Source organism: Taudactylus pleione, unplaced genomic scaffold (genome assembly GCF_031769625.1).
Source record: "Taudactylus pleione unplaced genomic scaffold, aTauple2 ptg000156l, whole genome shotgun sequence".
Classification (NCBI taxonomy): Eukaryota; Metazoa; Chordata; class Amphibia; order Anura; family Myobatrachidae; genus Taudactylus; species Taudactylus pleione.
The window spans coordinates 26,826,572-26,843,084 of NW_028284558.1; the positions used below are offsets into that span (position 1 = coordinate 26,826,572).

Below are 16,513 nucleotides of genomic sequence, written 5' to 3' on the forward strand. Positions count from 1 at the left end.
TACATTGAGTCAGAATTGCTTGTAGACAAATGAGTTTACCAAATGGGAATTTGGCGCTTTGTATAAAAGATGTTGAAAATCTGGTTAATACTCTAATGTTAAATATAAAATATAACTTTTAATGATGGAGTTTAAAACCTCTTCAAAAAGAGGAAATAGGACAACATTTACATACAATAATAAACATGTACGAATGTGGGCCTACAAAGGCCGTCAATTACCACTAGGACAACAAATAAATATTACTACAAACATGTAAATAAAAACATAAATGCCACAAATATCAATGATATCTGTGATCCACATTTATGTGTTAAAGAATATACTGCTCAATTAGCACGCGAAAGATCAAAGATCACTGAATCATATTGCTAAGTATTATACAGAAAAGAAACAGCCACTAATAGTGTTCTTCACCAAAGTAACTCACGTTTCCCCCCTACTGTCAAGAACATTCCCAAGGGGGAATTCCTGAGACTACGCAGGAACTGCTCTAAGAAGACAACCTACAAAGGGAAAAGTGTGGAGCTCTCACAGAGACTCAAACGGGCTATAGTAAACGATCCATTAAGTATGCCCAATACCAGGTATCAAAACTTTAAGAGGGATCATCTCATTTTCTCAGACAAAAGGATTGATTCCAGTAAGAACAAAATTCGTTTTGTTTGGAATTTCTGCCAGGAATGGTGTCAATTACAGGAAATTGTCAACAAACATTGGCATATTTTACTATTGGATTCAGATTTGAAGAATTAATTGGATCAGAAAGCAGCCTTCAGCTGGCGAAGATCCAATAACCTACGAGATAATCTAACCAGGAGTCACTTTAATCCCAATCCGAAAAAGATCTCTAAAATTAAAGGCACCTTCCCATGTGGAAGCTGCAAAGCCTGTAAATATATGACTAAAAGGAACTCAATAGTGGACAGATTTAACAACACCATAGAGATTAGACAATTTTTCAATTGTAACGCCATTGGGATAGTATACTGTTTGGAATGCCCTTGTAAATTGAGATATGTGGGCATGACCACAAGAGCCTTCAAGCTAAGATTGTTAGAACATGTGGGCAACATAAGAAATGCCTCTGCTGATGTTAGAAAGTTTAAAAAACTAACATCAGTAGCAAGACACTTTTTGAAAAAACATGAAGGCTCACCACAGTATTTACAAGCATACGGCTTGGAGCATGTGAGACTAGGTATTAGAGGAGACCTAATGAAAATACTCCTTTAAAAAGAAAGCCAGTGAACCTTCAGATTAAAAACTGTGAACCCTTTTGGTCTTAACGAGAACATAAACTACATGGCTTTTCTTTGATTATATACCTCTGATTTAAAACAAATATTCTTTTTTCTTTCTGATGAATTTATTCTGATAGATATGGCTTTAGATTAATATGACATTTTAGTTATCTAGTCACTTTCTCTTTTTTCTTATTACTATTTCTGTTCAATTGTGTACTGTCGGCAGCACAGTGAGAATCCATTTGGGTGCACATCTTGAGACAAGCACCATTTTTATGTATATGTACACTCATGCATATATATGCACTTATTATTTTTTCATATTTTTTGCATTTTATATTCCACTATGAATATCTTCCCTTTAAATCTTGGATTTTTGTCACTTTATTCTCTCATTTTATATTATGGAATAATTTCTTATTCATATAGTATTCTCATAAATTTTTTATGCTCACAACTGCAATTGCATATCACATTACTTATTCACTTCACACCTTTTCCTATATCTTACACTGTTTTTTTTATTTCTAATATTTTACATTATTTTCTTCACCTACTCATCATTCCTGACACCACTACACTTATTAATATTCAACCTCTTTCATCCTTCTTTAATCTTCCATTACACACATACATGGTCGTACTTTGTACAGTATAACCATGTGTGTTCACATATAACAATTTCTTAGCAATGATACATTTTGCACACACCCCCCGTTTCTTTCACTGATTTCATGATTTAATTGGCCCATAAAAATTTCTTTTATTTTTCCTCCCCCTCCTTCTTTTTATTCTATATAGGTTATTTATTAATTATTTTCTATTCAATAATTAATTTTCATTATTATTTCTGATTTGTTATACATGTGGTATCTGTTATGTTACTACATGTATACAATCCTATCACACCAATTATGTTATATTATTATGACTAAAAAAAACTTCTTTGTAGACCAATACTGCTATCTATTAGCTGTCTATTACCCCTTTTACTCCAAACAAATAACCCGGGTTATTGCCAGGTCGATCCGGGTTGAGGCTCTGTGTGAACGGCTCCCAAAAAATTAACCCGGGTCGATTTACCAGGCAATCTTACTTGGGTTGAAAACGGGTTGTTCCCGGGTCATGAGGCAGTGTAAATGGGTGCTACCATCTTATTTGACCCGACTAGCTCTGAATGATGCTAATTGGAGCTTCTGGGGCACTGACAGATGATGTAATTTGTCAGTGCCCTGCATAGAGAGACTCACATGAAGCCATCGCTTGCCTGCCTAACCTCCTGCACCACAGCAGCCTGACCAGCCGCCACAAAAGCAGGCTAATACACAGCCTGCCACAGCCAGAACTGCAACCTGCACCACAGCCTGACCAGCCGCCACAAAAGCAGGCTGATACACAGCCTGCCACAGCCAGAACAGCAGCCTGTAGCAATGCTGGAAACAGTCCCCACCCCTCTCTTTTGCTGCCTTTTGTGACCATCTTTGTCAGACCTTAAAGCAGACCATTTTTAATTACTTCTATAGAGAAAGCAGGGATTACCCGGGTTCAGTGTAAACGGGGCAAACCCGGGAATAACCCGGGTCGAGTTGCAGTGTAAACTGGGTCTGAAGCCGAGTTCAACCCGGGATTGACCAGTGTTCAAATTCCAGGGTCGGACCCGGGATTTTAGTGTAAAAGTGGTATTTGTAGCAAATACCCATGAAATTTCTCTGGTAATTCAGTATGCTAAGTCAGTGTTTGTATGCTTATATTTTAAGTTGGTATATTGCAAACTCAGTATCTCCATTTCAACACACAGCTTTCTCCCCAAGTGATTATGCACTTATTTGCCGTGGGACAGTTGATCCCGCCTATCAAGATTTCTGATAGGCTCTTGACCTACACACCCTTATACACTATTGGCCGATGGAATCTTTATACACGGCCAGCTCCGTGACACATCGGAGCTCAATTGAAAAATCCATTTGGTGAAACGCGCGTCTTGATGACGGGAGTCTCCGCTGCGCACGAGGAGACTCCACAGTGACACTGCCGCTGCCTCATGCCCTCTCTATTCAGGTTATTACTCTTTTTCGCACCACCTCATGTACTGTTCCCGCTGCACTCCTGTATAGCATCAGCAGGGTGAGTGTGCCCATGCGAGCAGGCTGACTCCCACTATACATTATATCACTATCCTTCCTAAGAAAGTTTTGGGTGCCGCTGATAGCGCACTAAGCATTCACTAAGGATTATCTTGCATGCCTAATTGCAGCATCTCCGAATTTCCCTTATCCTCCTCTATACTATTATACTTATATCTGGCAATCCCATTTTCTCTACTGACTTGCCTGATATCTTGCAGGATTGTCAGAACCAGGGTGAGCAACAGGGGGATTATAGTGGGTGCCATCTACCGATCTCATACTCTCATAGTATATGTGGAGGGTCCACTCATGTCCCATTCTATACTATTAGTACATGGGACACAGCAGCCACCTTTCCCCTTGCTGTTAGTGAGTGGTATCTGCACTATACGTTTATTCTTTATGTACCTGTAAATTAACACACATTTACCTCATGATCACATCATACTTGCTGTTTATGTACAAGCACACCATGCTGTTTATAGTGAAAGTCACTGGACAATTCCTTGTGAACTATTAACACCTATATCCTTTCCGATTTCATGGATATAATGATTTATTGATATGAGTGTCCCTGGATAGACACACTATGTATAATTTTCATGTTTACTGTATTGGTGTACACTGACAGCTCATATTGGATCATGTTTGAATGATCTCCTGGTACCACATCACGTTACTCATGATATTACATATGTAGGACTGTATACTATCCCTTTTGAGCCAGGAGTCTAGTGCGTTGTTTGAATTTAGAAACAGACGATTTAGAAGGTATATGTAGGCGGTGGCATATGGTCACTTATGATAACCCTTGATTATTTATATTGTTTTTTTATTTTCACCATGATTTTTTGATTACTCAACAATACTTAGCAATATGATACAGTGATCATTGATCTTTCACGTGCTAATTGAGCAGTATATTCTTTAACACATACATGTGGATCACTGATATCATTGATATTTGTGGTATTTATGTATTTATTTACATGTTTGTGGTAATTGACAGCCTTTGTAGGCCCACATTCGTACATGTTTATTATTGTATGTAAATGTTGTCCTATTTCCTATTTTTGAAAAGGTTTTAACCTCCATCATTAAAAGTTATATTTATCAGGTAGAATTCGTACCCCAATTTAATAGAGTACTTGCTCTCCCTCCTTTTTCTATCCATACTATTACTCTTCTGGGCGCACCTCCACTTCCTCTAATTTTTGTTCATATGACTAATTATATTTATTAACGATTTGTGGAGTATTTCTACCACCTTACTGATTCCCATTTCCTGTTGGTACCAGTGCTTGGGGTATTCCAAATCTTCCCTTCCCTATTTGTGCTTTGTAATACTCTAATGTGCCAAAACTCATGAGGTGGAAGACTTGGAGAGATATTGACCCATGCCATCTGGATATCTTCCCACAGCTCCATGATATTTGTTGATACAGAATCTTATGTGCGAATGGACCTCAGTATTCGATGGAACTCTCCAGAATGCTACTCAAACCAATTCTGGGCAACTTGGGACCAATGAAATGGAATATTACAGCAGGATAATACACCATCGTCATGCGGTGTACATTTAGTCCGTTAAGGCCTGCAAATGGTCATCAAGAAATGCAGCGTAGCGGTTACCGGTCATTGACGTGTTCAGGCGGACCAGCAGACTCAAGCCATGCCACGTGGATAAACCCCACACCGTTATGAAGCCACCACCAGCCTTCACGGTGCCTTGTTGACAAGAGGTCCATAGCCTCATGGGGGTCTAAGCCACACCCGAACCCTACCATCGGCCCGAAACAACTGGAACCGTGACTCATAGGACCACTCCACATGTTGCCAGTCCTACAGGGTGCAATTGGTGACGGCACAAGCCCAGGTGAGGCTCTGTGTCTAGTATTGTAGTGTTAACGGCCATTCTGGTGGGTCTTCTGCTCCCATATCCCATGGAAGCTAAAGAACGATGCAGTGACCTGCTGGATATGCGCCTGGTAACTCCTGCATTGGATGTGGGTGTGATTTGAGCCACTGTCACTTGTCTGTTGCCACTGACACTTCTGGCCAGACGTTGCTGGTAATGATCAATAAAGGTGGTAGTGCCTTCTGTGAGGTATTCGCAGTACACACACCGTAGAGCAAGAAATGTTAAATGTCTGCACAACTTCGAAAATGGAATGTCCCATCCGTCAGGCATCCAATCCTAATGAACTTCCACCAATTGTTCACTTTCTTGTTGAAAGTTCACAATAATGGAGATGAAGCATCTCTTTGAATTGTTTGATGTCACAAAGTAGCCAATATAAAGCTAGACATACATGGTCAGATAATATGCCTGTCACACAGATAGACTTTTTGTGACAGCCTTTCCTGGGGAGGAAATATTTCCTCATCCCTCTCAGTGAAGGAACATGGGGAAATGTCCATCGGTCGGCAACTTCAAAACATCGCGTCAGAGGGACATGCTGGACAATATGAAAATATTGATCAATCGTGCCAGATCAGTTGCACTCATAAAATTATCTGGCTGATACGAATGGTACCTCGGAATGGTGCGAGCATAAATCCTCTACTTGGGCCAATTGAATAGCTCCGGGAACTCATTCCAGACGCTATTCATTATCGCACTGAATTTAATTCTCCCATACCATCTTTGGGAGCTGGCAAATCTGTAGTAATTAAAGGACAGAAACCTCTTGCTTGTGATATTTGGCAATCCAATCTCTATTGTATGAACTTGGACTTCAGACAATAACGGTCTTAAAAGTGCAGTATTTATGCAGTATTATAGCTTGTATAATGCTGAAACACTTCATATTCATACAATTAGATTGCAATATGTAAACAGTGAAAATGTACCTGTTTAAGAGTCTTAGGGGAAAATTTACTAAAGTGCAGGCTTTTCGAAGTGGAAATGTTGCCCATAGCAACCAATGCGATTATATTTACCATTTATCTAACATCTTATAGAAGATATTAGCTAGAATCTGGTTGCTATGGGCACCATCTCCACTTTTAAAAACCCGCATTTCAGTAAATATACCCCTTATACTCTATATTATGGGTGGGCAATAAGCCACAATAGCTGGAGGGACACTTACTACTCTTTCATCCACTAGGGGACACTGGAGGTGCTTAAGCTGGGGTATAGAGGCGTGGATAACTGGAGCTGGCACTTTAAATAATTTAGAAGTGTGAGGCTCCTCCCCCTCCATGCCCCATCAGCCCTCAGTTTAGAAAATGTGCCTACGGAGCTGGTCACAATCTGCTGTGCTCCAGCAATAGACCTAATTTATTTCTTTTATTTAACAATAATTTTTTTTTTTATTCTCTTTATTATTTTATAACATCTTTTACACTTTTCTTTGAGGTACCCTTCGCCACCTCTCCGAAGGTGGGGTCCGGGCACCTGGCGCCCTGTTACACCTCTATGGGTTAACAGGAAGGAGTGTGCAGTGCTTACAAAAAAGCAACTGACAGCTCCTTAACGCCACACACACACAGCACTTCTACACTGACTTCAAAAGAAGTGCTGTTCAGAGGGAAGCCGTCCAGGCAGCGCAGTGAGTAGATCACCTGCGCATCCCCCGTCTCCTGCCCTGCTAACAGTACTGGATGCAGAAAGCGCTATAGTGCTGCTCATTAGTCAGCTTCTCCCCGCTGCTGAGCGCGGCTAAACGACTTACTCAGCGGGGCTTGCAACAGCTGCTAGCACTGCTCATTAACATCTCCCTGCTGCTGAGCGACTCCTAGTAAGCGGGGCTTGCAGGGGGAGGTGATTCCTGCATTGTGGCAGCCATATTAGAGCCCTGTGGGCTTGAAGAAGGGGGCGGAGTCTAACAGCGTGGGCTCCCTGTCTCCTTTACGCGGCAGCGGCTGTTAGAACAGCGTGGCTGCCGTGTTTAACCTGTTGTTGCCTGCATCTCTCCAATACAGGAAGCGTGCAACACATGCAGAAGGCTAATTCTCCTGACTCCATCCCTGGCAAGAGGGTGTAAGTGCAGGGAATCTAATCTGTGAGAGGGGGTACTTTTTCCTCTGTGTCCCAAACCAGCCTTCTGTTTTATTTCTAATTCACTTCTGTTTCTACTGTGTCCCTCTGGGTGACTGTGTATCCATGTCTAACAGAACTAAGGCTGCTCAAAAGCTATTTGTATGTTCCAAGTGTAACAACAAACAGACTAAACCGCATGCCACTGGGTCCACGTTATGTGATGCTTGTATAGCAATGGATCCATCTATGGATATTACTGACTCATCGGCTCGCAATGGGCCGCTGACATGTTAGGAGTAATGACAGATTTAACGTCTGAGTCAGCTGACCAAGTCTCTAGACACCCTAGACAGATTTAACGTCTGAGTCAGTTAACCAAGTCTCTAGACACCCTAGTACAGGTTATGGGTACGGCGGTGTCCGCACCCTACACCTCCTACCAAAGACCAATACAAAAGCGTCCTCTAACGACTGTTCTCCAGTCAGAAGAGTCAGACCAAGAATTCCTCGCTACGGAGGATACCGAAGAAGGGGAATTGGAGGAAGCGTTACAGGACGATAACCCTCAGGAGTTAGAGTCCACCTCTCCTGGGGCGGAATCTCTAATTTTGGCGGTCAGAAAAATCCTGAATTTACCCGAGGACATAATTCCTGCATCCCAGGAGTGTGAATTATTTCATGAACAACCAAAGAGCTTGGCGGTTTTTCCATTCTCACAGACCCTTCAACAGCAGCTCTCAGTGGCCTGGAAACAACTGGATAAGCTGTTGCAAATTCCGCACCGTTTTCCGTCCAGCTACCCTTTTCCAGCATCCATGATAGAGAAGTGGGAAACACCTCCTCCAGTAGATGCGTTAGTCTCTCGTCTCTCTAAGAAAACAGCACTCCTAGTATCGGGAGCTACAGTACTAAAAGATCCTTCGGATCGTAAGTTGGAGACAACGTTAGCATTCCCGCTAGGCTATTTTAGCCGGGCGCAGCGCCCTGCCCTCCTTTTGGAGGGCAAAAAGCACCCTGCCCTCCAGAAGGAGGGCAAAAAGCGCCCTGCCCTCACAGCCTGCGGGTGCTGTCTTCACCCGCGGGTCGCAGTGTCCCGTAGGTGGGGAAATGTGCGGTGACCCGGTCACCGGAGAATAGACGCCGGGCGCAATAGACAGCCCCTGTCGGCATCGCTTGGGGGCTGCCCGGCATGTCTGTAAGTGCCAGGCACGCCCCCAAGAGTGACGAAAGGGGGATGCGTCTTATAGACACTCCCCCTTTTCAATGGCCACGGAAGTGCCCTTTCTAGCTCCGTAGCCCTGCCTGGCGCCGGAGCTAGAGTGAACACTACAATGCTAAGATCTTTTTATACTGCAGCGGGTGCTCAACTTAGGCCCACCCTTGTTACCGCTTGGGTTAACAAGGCTGTGGTTTGCTGGGCTGACCAGTTGATTACAGGTTTGGACTCCGGTACTTCCAGAGCAGAGTTACGTCTACTAGCAGAACACATCCATGAGTCTGCAGTTTACCTCGGAGAAGCTTCAAAAGATAGCAGTCAGATAAGTGCTCGCATATCTGCTTCTGCTGTTTCGGCCCGCAGAGCCCTCTGGTTGCGCGTTTGGCAAGCGGACGCAGAATTCAAGCGTACGGTGGAGGGTTTACCATTCACTGGCGACATGCTGTTTGGCCCGGAATTAGTCAAATGGATATCCCAGGCCACGGGGGTTAAGTCTTCCCGTCAACTGCATCTACTCCCAGAAGATCTTGCCCTGGACCTTCATTTCATTCCTTTTGTGCGCCACATTCCTTTTGTGGTAGATCCAGAGGTCCTTCCACGCAACCTAGAGGCGGCAGAGGTCGCCCACATACGGTTGCACATAGACAGGAGCCTAAACCAGCTGAGAAACCGGTGACATGACGGTCTTCCGTCCCACCTGGGACCACCTGCAGTGGGAGCCCATCTGCAACAATTTCAACAAGTTTGGAACCAGACCTCTCCAAAACCGTGGATCTGCAGAGTAATTTCCCTTGAGTACCGAATATCCAGGCTCTAGTAGTATCATCTGTGCTAGTTCCGGTTCCAGTAAAATGAACTCAAACCTGTTTGTAGTACCCAAACCGGATGGCTCGGTCAGGCCCATCTTAAACCTCAAGGATGCCTATCTCCATGTCCCCATTTGGGAACCACACCAGGCCTTTCTGCGATTTGCCATATTGAAAGATCCATTATCAGTTTTGGGCATTGCCGTTCGGGTTATCCTCTGCTCCTCACCAAACTCATGTCAGTCATGATTGCTTTCCTTCGGTCATCAGGAGTGAACATAATCCCTTATTTGGATGACCTGTTACTCAAGGCTCCATCGGTAACTATCGAACCATGCCTTACTGACGTATCACACTCTAATCCAACACGGTTGGATAATAAACTTCAAGAAATCAAATCTAAACCCGTCCCAGAAACTCCTGTTTCTGGGCATGATCTTGGATACGGCATCACAGAGGACTTTCCTTCCAATAAACATAGCCTGGGATTTACGGTTCTTGGTACAGCTGGTCCTCAGACCAAAGAAGGTGTCCCTCCTTCTTTGTCTGCGTCTCTTGGGGAAGATGGTAGCTGCTTTCGAGGCACTACAGTTTGGGCGGTTCCACTCCAGGGTGTTTCAGTTGGACCTGCTAGCACAGTGGTCAGGGTCTTATCTGCTTGTACATCGATAGATCCGTCTGAACCCGGTTACGAGTGGCCCTTCTTTTTGGTGGATACAATACAACAATCTTTTAGCGGGCCGAAGATTTGGAGTGTGGGACTGGATCATCGTAATAACAGATGCCAGCCTTCGAGGATGGGGAACAGTAGTCCTCGATTATCACTTTCAGGGTTGATGGTCCCCTCTAGAACAGAAGTGGCCCATAAATGTGTTGGAACTCAGAGCTATTTATAATGCTCTGATAGAAGCAACAGGGTTTCTAAGGACACGTCCGGTAAGAGTTCAGTCTGACAACGCGACGGCCGCCGCTTACATCAACCGCCAAGGAGGGACTCTGAGTCGCATGGCCATGCGAGAAGTAACTCTGATCCTCCGGTGGGCCGAGAACCAGTCAGTAATCCTGTCGGCGGTATTCATCCCGGGTGTGGACAACTGGTAGGTGTACTACCTCAGTCGCCAGGATATCCATCCTGGGGAACGGAAGCTCCATCCAGACGTGTTCAACGCTCTGATTCGTCGATGGGGATGTCCTCAGGTGGACCTCATGGCGTCACGATTGAATAGTCAGCTCCCTGTATACGTGTCAAGAACTCGAGATCCGCATGCAGAGGCGGTAGATGCTCTGACAGTTCTGTGGATCAACGACTTAGTTTACCTTTTTCCTCCAATTCCACTCCTTGCTCGTCTTCTAAAGAGGATAAAGCAAGAGTCCGCCTCTGTCATTCTCGTGGCTCCAAACTGGCCTTGGAGGAGTTGCCCCTTCCTCTGCAGCCAAATCTTCTACAGCAGGGTCCTTTCGTACACCCCAGCTTAGCGCAACTGTGTTTAACGGGGTGGCTCTTGAAACCGATATCCTGTGGAATCGGAGAAAAGGATTTACCGGTAGGTACCAAAATTCCATTTTACCACCCCTGCTCCTATCCTATGGTATGCAGTCGGGAAGCCGGCGGACCTAATCCCGACAGCCGGCTTCCCGACTGTCATATCCCGGCAAGGGTCTAAAGACAGGCGTCGATATGCCGACGTCTGTCATTAGACATACGCCGGGAGCCCGACGTCCCCCCGGGAGACTTAGGTTTAGGCAGCGGGGAGGGGGATTAGGGTTAGGTACTGGGGGGGAGGTTAGGCACCCCTAGGGGAGGGTTAGGGGGTAGAATTAGGTTAGCAAATACTTACCTGAGGACGATTGGGGCTTCCACTGCTGCCGGGATGCTGGTGTCGGGATTCCAACCGCCGGAGGTGCGGTAAATCATACCGATTCCTATCCTACATTGTGTGTGTTTACAAACATTTTGTGACGTGGTCACAAAAATTTGCTTCAAAATAAAGATGGATGTAACATAGCCTACATTACACATTTTGTAGCCACTTCCTGAATGTATTTTTGAGGTGCTAAGAATATACAATGCAGATATCCAGTCTGGCATACAGTATATACAATCCATAGAGATTGTATCGCTCATGTAACAGTCTGATATAATTAGTATTTTGAACACGTACAGAAGAGCTTCAATGATCAGAATTAAACAGTGTTCTCATAATGAGCTCTCATTCATCAAACTTGGCTGATTACATGTTAATGGTTGTTTTGGGTGTCATTGCTTTGCTTTAGATCTGTTTTATCTAACTTTTGGTCTAGATTTTTAATTTGGTCAAAGGAGTTACAGGGTCAAACAGAATGCAAACCTTATCAAATCTGAATGGTAAATATTTACCTTGCATGATATGAGCATGTACTTCACACACTGTAGTGCAATAAAAACTTAAGGCAAGAAAGTAAATCCTATGCATAATATACCTAGTGTTCACACTAGGTCCGGCGCTGTCTTTGGTGGATATCGGTTCTGGGCCTCCTACGAGTGGGACACCCTGGACGAGGGGTGTGCAATGCTTTTTGTGTATTCGGAAACTTATTATAGTTACAAACAAAGTGAACATTAAATTTTTTTCTAAGTATTTGCCAGAGGAGTCTAGTTGCATATGCTCAAACCACTCGGTGAAGCAGCTGGACCAGTCCAAAGCAAGTATATAGTCTACATGCTGGATGAAGGTCTCAACTACAGCTTTGGGTGACTCAAACTGAACCCCACTCATTTTGTGCTTGATTTGTGTAGTGTTTCCGCTTGGCTGTTTTAGCGGGGCGCTGCGCCCTGTCCAATTTTTTTAAAATTTCCCTGATCGGCCATGCCCCTTAAGTGCGCACTGAATCGGCCGGCCGGCAACCCCAGCACCCTAGTTTGCCTGCTTTTTAGTGGGAACACTATCGTAAGAACACACAGAAGTTACAGGGTCTGGACTGTATGGCGGATGACCAAGCTCCTGGATGCGTTCAGGGGCCAGAAAATCCACACACATCATAGAGCTCCATTCAGTTGAACGCTAATTAAATAGCGCCGGGAGGGAGCTCCCGGAGCTATTAAATGCAGCACGCTGTTAAGGATTTCTTCTCACACCCCTCTGACAAAAGTACAGGCGGAATGCTGTTTTCTGCCCTTAGCGCCGCGGAAACAGCATCGCGCCAGGAAGTTTAGTCACGAGGGGCTAGAGAACGGGCATTCTCCAACCTTACAGTGCGCTGAATTGAATAGCTTCGGGAGCTCCCTCCCAGCACTATTTAATTCGCGTTCAATTGAATCGAGCTCCTAGACTTGTGTGTAGGTGCATTGTTGTGATGGAGAAGGGCATCACTAGTGTGAATTTTTGGACTGTGCCTGAAAATGGCTTTCAGCACTTGCTGCAGGCATTGGTTGGTGTACCAGACCCCAATAACTGTGCGCTGCTGCACAAGTGGTACAGTACCTACGTGACACTGACCAGTCTGGGCCACCAAAACAGCCACCGTTTGCTTCCATGCTGCACTCACATCAGAATGTCTGTGGTGGTGCACCTCCAACTGGGGGCCACTGGATCGACTATTGTTTGGTCTCTGGGTCGAAACTATAGATCCAGGATTCATCGCCACTGATAATCTCCCAGACAGAGTTTGAGGGACCACAATCAAACCTGGCCAGCATGTTGCGTCGTCTGAGCCGCCTTCTGCTCACGAGTCAGCCGATGGGGCACCCAGCATGCAGAAACCTTGTTTAGGCCAAGCTTTTCATGGAGTATTTACTGGATGGATCCTGTTGACATGCCTGTCTCCTTCTCTAACTGGGCACAGTCACCCTGGGGTCCACATCAACTATGGCCCACATGGCAGCAGTGTTATCCTTGATGATGGTGGACACAGGTCAGCTGCAGCGCTCCTCGTCTTCCGGGGACTGTCTCCTGAGACAGAATTCTGCAAACCACTCAAACACAGTGGTTTGGGACGGTGCTCCCCAAAAGCAGCTCGCAGTCTTGTCAAAATTCTCCTGCTGTCACAGACCACTCTTGTAGTCGTAGAAGATCATGGCTCTCCAGTGGCCTTAGTTGATCTCCATAACGAGTACATGAAGGAAGTGAACAAGCTGACTACTTTGTTGTGCAGTGCTGCTTATATACGGTTCTGTGCCTTGAAATTTCACAAATAATGTAGTCATAAATTACAGTTCACAACCAGTCTGATTCTGTCTACTCTACCTACACATCCGGGAATTTATTGCACATCCCTCGTACTTGTATTACAGTCACATGCCTAGTAAAGAATTCCATTTCCAACAAACATAACCTAAATTTAACATGCTAGAGTTAAAGGTCCCATGTCATTCTAAAGTGGCACGAAATACTATTCACCCGCTTTGGAATTTATTGTTTTTTTTTCCCCAATACACTCTGCAGTGTTGCACAAATGGGATCTATCAGCAACTTGACACCACTCCTGAGGGTGTGAGCAGAAATCAGACTAAAGTGCCAGCTGCAAGGCTGTTTTCGGTCTTAGTGCGGCGCCGGCACCTTAGTTGGAGAATGCTGGTTCTCGTGAGTTAACACACAGGTTAAGTCATGAGAACCGCCATTATCTGACTTAACTTGTAATTGTAGTACTAAACAGCACAATGAATTGAATAGCTCTTGAACCGACTTCCTGGTGCTATTCAACTCCAACAGAATTGAATCGGCCCCTATTAAAAGTGGTCTCGCAATACAGTTTTTAGGAGATCGCAATTAGTTGACGTGTTCCCTTTTGTCTACTGGGTCGATATAGGAGGGAATATCAGTCTTTGTGTGTTCTTATATTAGCCTGCCTCTCCTGGTTGCAGTCGATTTTATATATTTTGCTCCTCTGGTCACTGTTTTTATTTTCTTCTAGTGATTCCTCAGTAGGTCCTTCTTCTCTACTTACGTTACCTTAGTTGCCTTCTGGTTTCCTGTTCACAAATTTTAAACATTTGTTACCAGGAGTATATTTAAGGAAGGTTTTAGTCTGCTCTGCTCCGCAGGTAGTCTTGCTTAGATTTCAAGGTTCCCTAGTGTATTCAGTGTCCATTCATGGCAAGATTATAATCTATTGTTGCCCTCATGCCTTACCATAGCCTACGGTTTCTTTCTCTTTCATCCACTAGGGGACACTGGAGTTGCTTACGCTGGGGTATAGAGGCGTGGATAAATGGAGCCGGCACTTTAAATAATTTAGAAGTGTGAAGCTCCTCCCCCTCTATTCACCACCAGCCCTCAGTTTAGAAAATGTGCCTACGGAGCTGGTCACAATCTGCTGTGCTCCAGCAATACATTTATTTTATTATTTTAATAGCCTCTTTTACACTTTATTGGTACCCTTCGCCACCTCTTGAAAGGTGGGGTCCGGGTACCTGGCGCCCTGTTATACAGGATGGAGTGCACAGTGCTTATCAAAAAAGCAACTGACAGCTCCTTATCGCCACACAGCACTTCTCTACAAGCACTGAGGACAAGACAGTGTGAGAAGCAGGAGTGCCATTATCAGAGAAGCCATCCAAGGGATGCAGTGAGTACATCAGCTGCGCATCCCCCGGCTCCTGTCCCCGCTGCCGACGCTGGCTTCAGAGCATAGCGCTATAGCGCTGCTCTATATTACATACTCCCTCCTTCCCTCTCCCCGCTGGCACCTGCGCATAGCGCTCCTACTCAGCGGGGCTTCACAGGGGGAGGTGAAAGCTCCAGCGCGACTGCCATTTTCAGAGCCCTTAGGGCATGAAGAAGGGGGGCGGAGCCTAACAGCGGGCTCTCTGTCTCCATTCAGAGCGGCAGCGGCTGTTAGAACAGTGTGGCTGCTGTTTCACATGTGTCTGACTGCAGCTCTCCAATTTAGGAAGAGTGTAGGAGCACTACTACAGAAGGGCTGGTTCTCCTGATTGCATCCCTGGGAGCCTGTGAGCACAGGGGAGAGTACAGCAGGGAATCAATTCTGTGGGAAGGGAGTTGTGTGATCTCCTCCTCTGTTTCCCAAACTAGCCTTCTGTCTTCTATATCTGTCCCTCGGTATGGGTGACTATGGTTGAAGCCAAACTCTTTGCAAAAGATGTTTGTTCAAACTGTACAAGCATGTTATGTGATGCTTGTTTAGTAATCTATCACCTATGGCATGGTACGAGTGATGGCGGACTTAACGTCACAGTTGGCTGAGGCTCACACCTCCCAGGGTGTCAGGGTTAACCAAGTCTCTAGACACCCTGGTACAGGTTATAGGTACCGCTGTTTCAACTCCCTCCACTTCCTACCAAAGACGGCCCCTAACGACTGTTCTCCAGTCAGTGAGGGTCTGACAAGGAAATCCTCACAACAGAGGATACTAGGGAATGGAGGAAGTTTGTATAATGACGGTACGCCTCAGATTTTCTCTGCCTTTTGGCTAAGATCAAGTTAAAAAGGGCTGCAATAAACAGGCAAACAGATCAAGAGAGTCCCATTTAGTATCTGTTCTTATCAGTTTAATATCTGATACGCCCCCTATCTGTGGGCCATATATAGAGTCTGCCTCTACTGGGGTGGAATTCTTATTTCTGGCGGTCAAGCAGGTATTTAATCTACCTGTGGATATAGTTCCTGCATCCCAGGAGTGTGTATTATTTGAGTACGTTACTCCCTGTGTCAGGGTCAGAACAGCAGTACTCAGTTAGCCTGGAAAATTACAATGTAATTGGACGCTACGTATCTTCTCAGTGACCAACAAAAAGGGTCGTCTGTTTTTCAGTTTTCGCGGCCCTAGGGACACTCCACCCTGAACACGCCTGATCTCGGAGGGTCAGGCCTTGGTAATGGGAGACTGCCTGGGAATACCAAGTGCTGTAGGCTAAAATTTTCTGGAATCAACCATATAAGAGGTTCCAAATTCCTCGTCTGTTCCTGTTCAGCTACCCATTTCCGTCATCCATGATAGAAGAGGGGGAAACATCTCCCCCTGTTGACGCGTCTGCTCACTGTCCCTTTAAGAAAACTACACTGCCAGTACGGGCTGCCTCATTGTTGAGGGACCCTTCTGATTGCAAGTTGGAGTCAGCGCTGCGCTCTATTTATACTGCAGTGGGAGTATGACCAGTTGATTGCGTTAATCAGGTATTTCCAGGGCACAGT

General features: G+C 45.0%; 1 protein-coding gene and 1 pseudogene across 1 annotated transcript in view; both read left to right on the plus strand.

Annotated features, from left to right (window-relative positions):
- EPC2 (enhancer of polycomb 2) overlaps positions 1-16,513 on the plus strand; it is a 116,691-nt gene that overhangs the window by 14,151 nt on the left and 86,027 nt on the right. The window lies entirely within an intron of this gene.
- LOC148521689 (U2 spliceosomal RNA) lies at positions 15,849-15,901 on the plus strand (annotated as a pseudogene).